The 12,000-nt window shown below is 32.7% G+C and overlaps 1 long non-coding RNA gene across 1 annotated transcript; it reads left to right on the forward strand.

The window, feature by feature from the left end:
* The first annotated feature begins 2,693 nt into the window (after positions 1 to 2,693).
* Positions 2,694 to 11,652, forward strand: LOC127711655 (uncharacterized). Its single transcript, XR_007986837.1, has 3 exons — positions 2,694 to 2,754; positions 10,270 to 10,342; positions 10,605 to 11,652. It is a non-coding gene; the product is annotated as an uncharacterized LOC127711655 (long non-coding RNA).
* Positions 11,653 to 12,000: the final 348 nt, after the last annotated feature.

The raw sequence follows: 12,000 nt of genomic DNA on the forward strand, positions 1-12,000 counted from the left end.
GAATAATGTGTGTTTTTCGCGAAGGAAAATTAAACCACATGCAAGCTTTACACCTGGAGGAAATATATGACTAGATTGACGTAAATGTGGCTTAGTCAATGACTGTGGCCCAAAAAAAAACACATGTTAACCCAAATGGTCATATAAACAATCTATGTTAAATCAAAATCCAATACACAACTATTCCTCGCCGATAAAAGAAGGGTACACAGATTAAATAGGAAAGAAATCAAAAACGAATGTTTGGACACAATAAACCTCCATTAAAATTAGTGGTCGATATCCCCTCAACCGAAAATGGTAAGAACTAGTCCCTAATGTTTCGTTTAGGATATCCTTTGGATTTGCACATTGTCAGCGAAATGCTTTTTATTTGGTAGCGAATTCAATGTTTTTTGCGCGTGTTCAACAAAAGCCGTTGTATTGGTGCGCAGTCAGTGAAATCTGTTGTACTGGTGCTCTTTAGCGGAATCCATTGTATTAGTGCGCGGTTATCGAAAGGACAAGGTACGATAAGCATCAGAGAACGGCCACCAATTTTCGTTTAATTTAAAAATGACATGCCATAAATTATAATACTATATTTTTACAGTTTAAAACCTATATTTTTGTAAACATCAATAGATTCGATAACTTCCGCTGATTTAATTCATGTTTCGTAGCAGTATAGCCCTTAATATTCGCAAAAAGCGTAGAAAAATCGCATTTTCCAAACGTTTGTCTGCATTTTAAACTATGAGCGTATCTACGGCCCACGATCATATTCATACCCCACATTCCATGAATACAAATGTTGATGCAGTTCAAATATCTTAGTGGGCCGTAGGTACTCTCATAGTTAAAAATTAAAAAAAGGTTAAAAAAAAATCGTCGTAGTTTTCATTTAATCATTAATTTGAAATATTAAATTGAACTGCGGACCGGAAATGATTTCCGGTGAGCATATATTCACTAGATCCGACGACAGACTTTTCTTTGTGCTATAATGGCTAGTTGTTTTGTGTCTTAAATTTGACATCTATGAAAAAGGAACACAGGATAATCCTGTATTTATAATTCCATGAATTCAAAGTGAGATTTAAGCAGACCGTCGAGTTCTGACACAAAAACAAAAAGGAACTGTGACAAATTTCAGAGAAATTTTGGGAATATTTAAAAATGAAACCAAAGTTAAAAAATAATTGGTTCATACTCAAACATTTCTTACTTGACACAGACGTTAATCGTGGATCGGCGTGTCGAAGCATAAATACGTTTTTTATAACGTAAAACAATTTTAATATAAATTCTATACCCAACAGATCGATCTTGGTGTCAACATTAAATAATAGTACAATTTTCGTTGAAATGTAACCTACGTGGAATAAAATCTCCGTTGACGCTTTTGTGAAGAGTGCTTTCTTTCACGTCTGCATTTTTTATCAAGTATATATAATATGGCATGCCAAGTTGGCCGTGATTTTAGACAATTATTATGGATGGCGAAAATAAATTACAGAACTGTGAACAATAACATAAATTGTAATTCAAACGATATAAGTAGACTCAATGTGACAATTTCAATTATACAATTATGTAAGTGTAACAGTAATAAAGATCAAACAAAACAGTTACTATCCAACACTATGATGTATCTTCGGTTACTTTTGTCATGTATTAGACTAATGATTTGCAATTGCCCCCACACCCCCGCCCCCTCTTTTTCAACGACAACGCGTGCAACTTCGTATTTCATGTTTAAAAAATATTTTCTACATAACCCTCTGTCATAAACGTGCATGAAGTATTTGCCACTGGACAGTCAGAAACAACATTCAATCAAACATATCTCCTCTTATAAAGATATAAACATAATTAAATTAATAAAAGATTCGTTTAATTTTTTTATCATATATATTTACACGTCAAATATAGAATATTATTAAAGAAAAAAACCTCATCATAGTCAAAGATATTGTGATTGTAATTTTGTACGCCAGACGCGTGTTTCGTCTACAAAAAACTCATCAGTGACGGACGAATAAAAAAAGCCAAAGGACCATAAAAGAATCAAAATTCCGAAACGAATGCCAAATACAGCTAAGGTTATCTATTCCTTAATAGAACAGTTAATTTATAAATATGACCCTATCAATGATAGACCATGCTAGCACAGAAGTCAGCTTACTACTTGACATGGTGTTACTGAATGGGTTGTTTGTCTCATGATTTTTAATATGCTAGCTCACAAGGTTAAACAGATCGCAGGAAGATATATCACCCTACCTGGACACTATATATTCTGACTCCTGTATTTGCGAGCGGTCAACGAAAAAATAACTTTGAATTGGTGCGTGGTCCTCGGCGGAAATGCGTATAATTAAATCTAAATAACAACTTTGAACAAAAAACATATATGTTTTCAGAAAATTCACTGTTAGGAAACTAAAATCATTGCAAGTCAAAAGGGTTGCGTTCGAATGTTTGTGTTGTCTATCTAGAGATGTAAATCACAGTATGAACTGGCCAAAAAAAAAAAAAATAAGTAGAACAATAAAATTCAATATTAATGACATCTCTTTAAAAAACTCGGTTTTATTCAACTCAATAATGAAAACCGTTATTTACAAAACAACGACCGGACACATTTTAATATAAGGAATAAGGAAACAAGTTTTATCAGTTTTAACAAGAAAATCGTCTACCTTTGTTTATTAATAATATAAACGTCAGTGTTAAATTCTGCTTGTAACATCTTACTCATATATACAAAACGTAAGTTTTTATTGAACCTCAAATTATAATCTTGACTGTAAGTTTTAATTTTATAATTTCATTAACTATTCATACTTTGTGTATTAAAAAATAGGACTGAACTCAGATATAAATGCTTTTTTTGTTGTATGGTCATTATTACAAAGATACATTTCGTTGAACTTTTGATATGAAAAAAGTCCGAGATGTTGGGATTACGCCAAGGAGACAGCAACCCAACAAAATTAAATTAAAGTTAAAGTAATCATTTATAGAAATGACATCGAGAGTTCAGTGATACTGTCTTTTGCAATTGATAAGTGTCTCTACATTCAATTAAGCTCTATATCGAGTTACATGTAAGACAGTTGAAATTAAATTCAATTTGATTTTTGGAGTCGAGCGTCACTGATGAGAATTTTGTAGACGAAACGAGAGTCTTACGTACACAATTTTGAATATTGGTATCTATTGGTATCTGTGATGAGTTTATCTATTGATCAGGGCACCTGATCATAACCTCAGCTTTTGTTTGGGTTCTTGTTGATCAATCTTGTGTTGGCTGTGTAATACATAATGGCCTGTTTTCTACTCTTTGTTCGGTTTGTTGTATGTTTGACACATTCCCCTTTTCCATTCTCTAATCTATAAACAAGTTAACAGGGATCGCAAAACAATACCACACAGTCAATATAAAAGACCACATAAACCAACAAAATCTGATTCCTTAATCCCCGCCTCCCCCCCCCCCCCCCCCCAAAAAAAAATACAAATAAAGACAATCAACAACGAATATTGTGTATTGTTGCTTTCTGTTAGCCATTGTGTTGTTATGAGCCATTGTTTTTTAATTAGTTATTGTGTTGTTATAAGAAATTGTGTTGTTATGAGTTATTGTGTTGTTATTAGTTAGTTGGTGTAAGTAGTCATTGCACCTGTCATAAAGCAGGAATCTGATTACAGTAGTTGTCGTCTGTTTATGTAATGCATACGTGTTTCTCGTTTCTCGTTTTTATATAGATTAGACCGTTGGTTTTTCCGTTTGAATGGTTTTACACTATTAATTTAATTTTTGGGGCCCTTTATAGCTTGCTGTTCGGTGTGAGCAAATGTTCCGTGTTGAAGGCCGTACCTTGACCTATAATGGTTTACTTTTATAAATTGTAACTTGGATGGAGAGTTGTCTCATTGGCACTCATACCACATCTTCCTATATCTATTGTGGTGTTATTATTAATTGTGGTGTTATAATTTTTTGTGTTAGTATGAGCCATTGTGTTATTAGTCATTGTGTTGTTATTAGTCATTGTGTTATTAGTCAATGTGTTGTTATTAGTCATTGTGTTATTAGTCATTGTGGTGTTATAAGTCTTTGTTTTTATTAGACATTGTTGTGTTATTGGTCATTGTGTTGTTAGGAGTCACTGTGTTGTTTTAAGTTATTTTGTTGGTATAACTCATTGTGGTGTTATTAGTCATTGTCGTATTATTAGTCATTGTGGTGTTAGTTGTCATTGTGGTATTATGAATCATTGGGGTGTTAGTAGTCATTGTGGTATTATTAATCATTGGGGTGTTAGTAGTCAATGTGTTGTTACTAGTCATTGGGGTGTTAGTAGTCATTGTGATGTTATTAATCATTGGGGTGTTAATAGTCATTGTCGTACTATTAATCATTAGGGTGTTAGTAGTCAATGTGTTGTTACTAGTCATTGGGGTGTTAGTAGTCATTGTGGTGTTATTAGTCATTGGGGTGTTAGTATTCATTGTCGTACTATTAATCATTGGGGTGTTAGTAGTCAATGTGTTGTTATAATTAATTGTGTTGTTAATAGGCGTTGTGGTGTTATTAGTCATTGGGGTGTTAGTAGTCATTGTGGTGTTATTAGTCATTGGGGTGTAAGTATCCATTGTCGTACTATTAATCATTGGGGTGTTAGTAGTCAATGTGTTGTTATAATTAATTGTGTTGTTAATAGTCATTATTGTGTTAGTAGTTATTGTGTTGTTAGTAGTTATTGTTTTGTTATTAGTCAGTGTGTTGTTTTTAGTCACTGTGTTCTTTTTAGTTATTGTGTTGATGTTAGACATTATGTTATTATTAGTCACTCTGTTGTTATTAGGAATTGTGTTGTTTTAAGTCACTGTGTTGTTATTAGTCTTTTTGAAATTTGATTTTGATTTCCTCCTTTGCACTTTCTCACAATACTACCAAAGAACTGCCACTAAATTCTTTAAAAGACTTGAAAAAATTAAAAAAAAAGTGACGTCAATTTTTTTGGCTTTGTTTTGTTCTGATTTTTGTTGTTTTGTTCCTTAGTTGGCTTTCTTAGATGCGTTGTGTTGTTGTTGTTTTTGTTTTTGTTGTCGATTTTGTTTTTGATGTTTTGTTAGTTATTTAGCAAAGGAAAGTGGTTGTCCTGTGTGAGTAATGATTTTGTGTCATGCATTGACACGGAACTATTTCTCTTTCCTTAAGATTTATGTGAGAAAATTTATATTCAGATTCCTAACTAGGAACAGGCACATTGATAACAGTTTATGTTCAGTTTTGGCTCCCCCCCCCCCCCCCCCCCCCCCCCCCCCCTAGCTGACAATTTTTATACACAGGTCTGGTCTGGAATCTGAATATAAATTTTCTCACATAAATCTTAAGGAAAGAGAAATAGTTCCGTGTCAATGCATGACACAAAATCATTACTCACACAGGACAACCACTTTCCTTTGCTAAATAACTAACAAAACATCAAAAACAAAATCGTATTATAACTGTAAAATATAAAGACATACACCACAAGCACGGGGACACATTCTACAGCATCTACACAGCATGAGCAACAAACCCTGCAATCAATATAAAAAGAAGAAATATAGCACTTAAACTAATAGACTTAGTGTTGTCTGAGTGTTAATTTTTATGTTAAAGCAATGTGTGTATTTAAAAAGATCACCACGCTGACATATATAATATTAATGCAATATATTTCATCATAAACGCCTTGCTTTATCAATAAAACAAATAGATAGCTACCATTCAGATATTGAATGCTGATTATTTAAGTACGTCCTTCCCTGTCCGGCCATCTGTTTGAATGTACATTATCAGTCCGTGGGAAAGTATATAGTTTGCTTTTATAAATGGTATTACTTAAGGTAAGATTATGTCTCCAAAAGCTTTTTTATTTTGTGCACTCTGATTAAAATCATACCTCTCATATTTATTCATAAGTCGCAACATATCAGAAAAATGGGAGTGATGAGAGGTTTGATTTTAATCAGACTGTATTTTGACCGTTGATTTTCCTGTTTGAATGCTTTTACACTAGTAATTTTTGGGGCCCTTTATAGCTTGCTGTTCGTTGGGAGTCAAGGCTCCGTGTTGAAGGCCGTTCTTTGACCTATAATGGTTTACTTTTTACAAATTGTGACTTGGAAGGAGAGTTGTCTGATTGGCACTCATACCGCATATTCTTAGATCTATATATGGTGTATTTCTGGTTGTAAATGTTGATAAAAGACAATGGAAGAATCTGAACAGCTATAGTCTTTATCATTGATGGAATAAGAACTGTTGATTCATGGGCATCTGTGCTCTTCTTCGGTCATGTAGATTCACAAAGCCTAAAACTTGACTAAATGTGAAAATTTGTAAAAACATGATTTTCATGGACAAAAGATAGACCAAAAAAAATCTACTATACCTGCAAAAACTAAACGACCATTGCAAAAGAAAAAAGACACAAAATGCAATCGTTAACCTAAAACAAAAGAAACACGTACCGTTTTATTCAAAACTAGGTGTGAACTAAGGTGTTATGGAAAAAGTTCCATGCTCCATTAGAGGCAATCCTTGTGTCTGTCACGCAGAGATTATTAGCAACGCCCTATTAAAGAAACCATGATTGGGAACACAGGCTCAGGAATATTGTTTCAATTTAAATGATACATGCTAGTGCTGCTTAAATAATACTCCATATACTAGTAAGTGAAAACCATTTACAATCAGCAGAATAAAAACGGCTACCAACTAGAATCATTTAAAAAGAAAGAGAATATAGATATTGGTATTACAGAGGATAATAACATTGGTAACATCACATCGAAACTAAATAATATCATATTAAAGAATGATGATTGGAAACAGAAAAAGAAAACGATGAAATATAAAATATAAGATGTTTTACCATTATGGTAATGGCCAATGTACCTCCAAGTAGATTATAAATAACGAAATCATACCCAATGAAACAATATACAATGTCTAATGCCCAAAGGTAAATCAGTATATGGAATGTCATATTGCAAAAAAGTACACACATGTTTTATTATGCTTCAAATTGTAAATAAGCTAATCGACATTAATAAAAAAGATAAACGACGCAATGGTTTTACCTCAACAAAATAAATACAACATTTAGCAATATCTCTGTTGTTGCTTTACATAAAACTTCAATAGACCCGAACCCCTTATGTCATCAGCTTTTTTTTAATATTATGCTAAATATCTGGCAGCTTAATATCCACGCTATTATCAATCTCGTCCCCCACCCAGAGCTGACGCCACTCTACTTTATGTTCATCCGTATCCATTTTGTGTTACTATCTATTTTGCTTAGTATGGTGAAATGTTCAGAATGTATCTAATTTATTTCCTCGCTTTTTTAAACAATGAATACTACATGTAGTATCACAATTTGACATAAGTAAGTATAATTCGCAAATTTGACAACTATCAGCAATGTACTTCCTGTTGCAAGATAACATTTTATTTAAGTACATATATATATTTACACAATGGGTTACTTTTGTAGAGGACAATATTTATTTAGCTTATAGATAGACTAAGAATGTATTGAAAAGTAGATTTTATACGTTCAGAGGTATACATCCTGGTCCTTTGAAATTAAAAAAGAACAAATCAAGTTTGTTTTCCCTTTTCACGTTTGACTGAATTTTTAACGTGCCGTTATTTCCATGGACCAGGTTGAAGTACTTTGATAAAGCAGAGTCCAACTTTGCACTCGTTTGCTTGACAACGGGGGAAATATTCTTGATAATAAAAGAGAATTGTTGTGACCTTCCCCCACCCCCACAAAAAAATACATTAGATTAGGAAACCCTGTATAAAAAAAAGAAGAAAAATAGGCAGACCTTTCAAGAAAACATGTGAAACCATTGGTTTCTCTTTAAAAATGTTCGCTCCTCTTTTTAAAAATAACTACCTTTTTAATCGACTGTTATAAATTGATAGTATATAAATAACTGAACTTAAGAAGCAGAAAAAAATGATAGGTCCGTGATTTTGTTTTTGAGATATAATCAATTGAAAATTTGGCGGGAATTGATTCTCTCTAGATTTTTCATACATTTAACATTGGCACCTTTTTTCTTTCAAACACTATGAAAAAATAACAAGGATTTTATAAGATTTTCATAAATGACTAGTTAAACTATATGTAATAAAAATATGAACAGAAAAGTAAGGGTTAGTGGGAATTTTTTTCATTGGTACTACATGGATAAAACTAGAGGATTCCGAATATTTGACAAAAAGTCAAAAACAAGAGGAGCGAACATCCTTAAAGCAATCATCACAACAGAGGACAGAAGCACTTAGTTTTTAATTATTCATATGTTTCTCTATGATGTTGATATAATCATTTTAAAAGTTGTTTTTTTTTTTGTTTTTTTTTTTTTGGTGTGTTTTACTATTTAGATATCGAATGCTGATTATAAAATTACGTCCTTCCTGTTCGGCCATCTGTTTGAATGGGAAAGAATTTAGTGTAAGCTTTTAAATAGTATTTTCTTGGTATTAATGATTTGTCACAAAGATTGACTTATACTATAAGTTACAATAATGATATTTGGTACACAGAAAATATTATGAGCCTTAAAAGCATGGGAAAAAATAGTATTAAAAAACTGCTTTGATATGATAGAATTGCTAAATGATTCCTGGTTTCGTTGGTGATAGAGTTTTTGAAATATTTCTTAAGACGCTGTAACAATGTTGTAGGTTTCGGTTGCATTAGGGGAGGACCATTTGATTTACTGCGGAGGGAAGGGGAAGAAGGATCTTGAAACTGAAGAACTTAGCCTGGAAAAACTGAAAATAAATAACTGTACAAAAGACAAGATGAAAATAAATATAGTCTGCAATAAGCATGCGATGAAACAAAGAAAAATAAAGATCAATCCGAAAAAAAAACCCTTCCTGCCCCCTCCCAAGAATAACAAATGGTCGTCCACTTATCGTTTGATAATGTTAACAATTGTATATAATGTTAGACATATACACATTTTACAATTAATTACACGTCTTTATTATTGTATCTTATACATGTATAGAGAAATTTGAAGAAATATGACGGGGACGGATTCAAACAACCTTAAGATGCGGGAACATTTTATGCAATTATAAGATGTGGTATGATTGACTACGTGACAACTATCCACCTGAAACAAGAAATAGATCATAATAAAATGTAAATGTAGATAGCTCTCTCACACATAAAACATTCATAACTGTAAAATATAAAGACATACACCACAAGCACGGGGACACATTCTACAGCATCTACACAGCATGAGCAACAAACCCTGCAATCAATATAAAAAGAAGAAATATAGCGCTTAAACTTATAGACTTAGTGTTGTCTGAGTGTTAATTTTTATGTTAAAGCAATATATGTGTATTGAAAAAGATCACCACGCTGACATATATAATATTAATGCAATATATTTCAACGCCTTGCTCTATCAATAAAACAAATAGATAGCTACCATTCAGATATCGAATGCTGATTATTTAAGTACGTCCTTCCCTGTCCGGCCATCTGTTTGAATGTTCATGTTCAGTCCGTGGGAAGTATATAGTTTGCTTTTATAAATAGTATTACTTGAGGTAAGATTATGTCTCCAAAAGCTTTTTTATTTTGTGCACTCTGATTAAAATCATACCTCTCATGTTTATTCATAAGTCGCAACATATCAGAAAAATGCATCGAAAATTGGGAGTGATGAGAGGTTTGATTTTAATCAGACTGTATTTTGACCGTTGGTTTTTTTGTTTGAATGGTTTTACACCAGTCATTTAGGGATGATAGGGAACATAGGCTCAGGAATATTGTTTCAATTTAAATGATACATGCTAGTGCTGCATAAATAATACTCCATATACTAGTCAATGAAAACCATTTACCCGAAAATTTTACCAAATGTGAAAGTTTGTATTTTCGAAATCTTCCGAGACATTATTGATGTAAATCTTTGGCATTATATGCATTGGAATCTAAAAAGAGCTGTAGGTGTGGGGGTACCGCAATGTTAGATGAACAAACGTAAGGACACCAGTAAGTCCTAATCCTGTGTCGCTACACGGACGGGACACAAAGGTTAAGATTAAACGAAAACCAACATTCAAAAAACGCAAAAATGTCAATGCTCGTTTTTTTACGGAAATGCATAAGTTTCATGCCATCTTTTAAATACCAGGAATTTAAAATAATTTGCGTTTTTTTTCTTCTTCTTCAGGTTTACTATATCGATTCAATCATGTGTCAGACAACAGCAATTGTGTTATCTTTTGTTTTGATGTTTCAGTGTGGTGAGTATATAATATGTTTCTAAAACGCTTATGCTTCCTAATTAGAATGCTGATGGAATTACAAGGATATGGTATTCATTAATTCATTTCACAAAGTGCCTGTCTATTTCTTTCTTTCGAATGCTGTCTCATAATTCTTTGTTAATTGTTATATTTGTTTTTTACGTACTAAGAAGTCGATTCGGCTCCTCGCCATTCTTTACATAACTACATGTATCGTATTGAAATCTATCATATCTCATCACTCTCCATTGTATTTCAGTGTCTTGTACGACAACTGGGACTGCCCAAGTCACAAATTCTACTGCCCAATCACCGGGAGCTGGAAGCACAACGAAGAGTACAGCGGGTATTACATCAATATTGCCGGCAAGCACACCAGCACCAAATATGAGTACACCTATAACGACAACGGGAAATTCAGCAAACCAAATTACCTGTGGAAGTAAACTAGTTTTCACGACAATCATCACATGTTTAATGGTTTCCAGAAGCATCCAACTGTTTTAATCGTTTTTACTATTACGTTGTGTCTTACAAGATGCTTAAACCATTGCCATGACTGTCCTTAACTAAGTTGTTCACTTTGTAATTTAACTATTTAATGTAGGTTTTAAAAATCTATCACAGAAGAACATGCTTTATACTGATAGAATAACAAAATGCTTCTGGAAAAAAAACAAGCCTACGTATGATACACCTACTATGTGTTTATGACCAGCCTACGTACGATACACTTACTCTCTATTTATTACATATATCACTTGTTAACGGATACGAAGCAATATCATCCGCTTTTTTTAATTTTAATTTTAGTGTTTATTTTTGTCTTTTTTACTATCTATAACTCTTACTCAACATATTATTCTTGAACAATGATATAAACTATAAGGCAGTTACACAACAACGTATTGTATAATTATTCTTGTTTTGCTGTTTGAATTATTGAAGTTCAAAAGACTTTTAAATGGTAAAGGCATAGTATGAGGTCATTATTTAAATTCAAATTCTAAGTGGAAAGTATTGTACTGTCGGGGGGGGGGGGGGGGTTGAGCTGCCTACGACAGACCACGCTGACTTTGATTTAGATAGTTACCTCACACTGTACATTGTTATACGACCATCTATTGCACGTTAGGCAATAGTAGTGTGTAACTTAATATCTATTTATATATTCGAATTCATGGAAGTTTGAAATAAATGATACGTCTCAAAAAGATCCAACTACTATCAATCCAATGACCCGATGAGTGTTTATAATTCTATTGATATAATATTTTTTTGAATAGTCAAATAAAGCTGACAGCCTGTGTTCTTATTATAATGCATTCTAACTGAAGGCATACACTTCATTCTTTATACGGTATGTATATCTTCAATGAGCACAATATAAAAAAAGAAGATCTGGTATGATTGCAAATTAGACAACTTTCACCACAGACCAAATGACATAGGATTTAGCAACTCTAGGTCACCGTACGGTCTTGAACAATGAACAAGCTCCATTGTGCATAGCAAGCTATATTAAGCCCAGACCGGACAGATGTAGAATAATTCTAACGAGAAAACTAAAATGTCCATTTGAGAATTTAGTGTAGATGACAGATCATTATCTGTAAATCATCTTTAGATGTTTTTTTTGTTGTTGTTTGATTGCT

The sequence above is a fragment of the Mytilus californianus genome, unplaced genomic scaffold (genome assembly GCF_021869535.1).
Source record: "Mytilus californianus isolate M0D057914Y unplaced genomic scaffold, xbMytCali1.0.p SCAF_8, whole genome shotgun sequence".
In the NCBI taxonomy this organism is placed as follows: domain Eukaryota; kingdom Metazoa; phylum Mollusca; class Bivalvia; order Mytilida; family Mytilidae; genus Mytilus; species Mytilus californianus.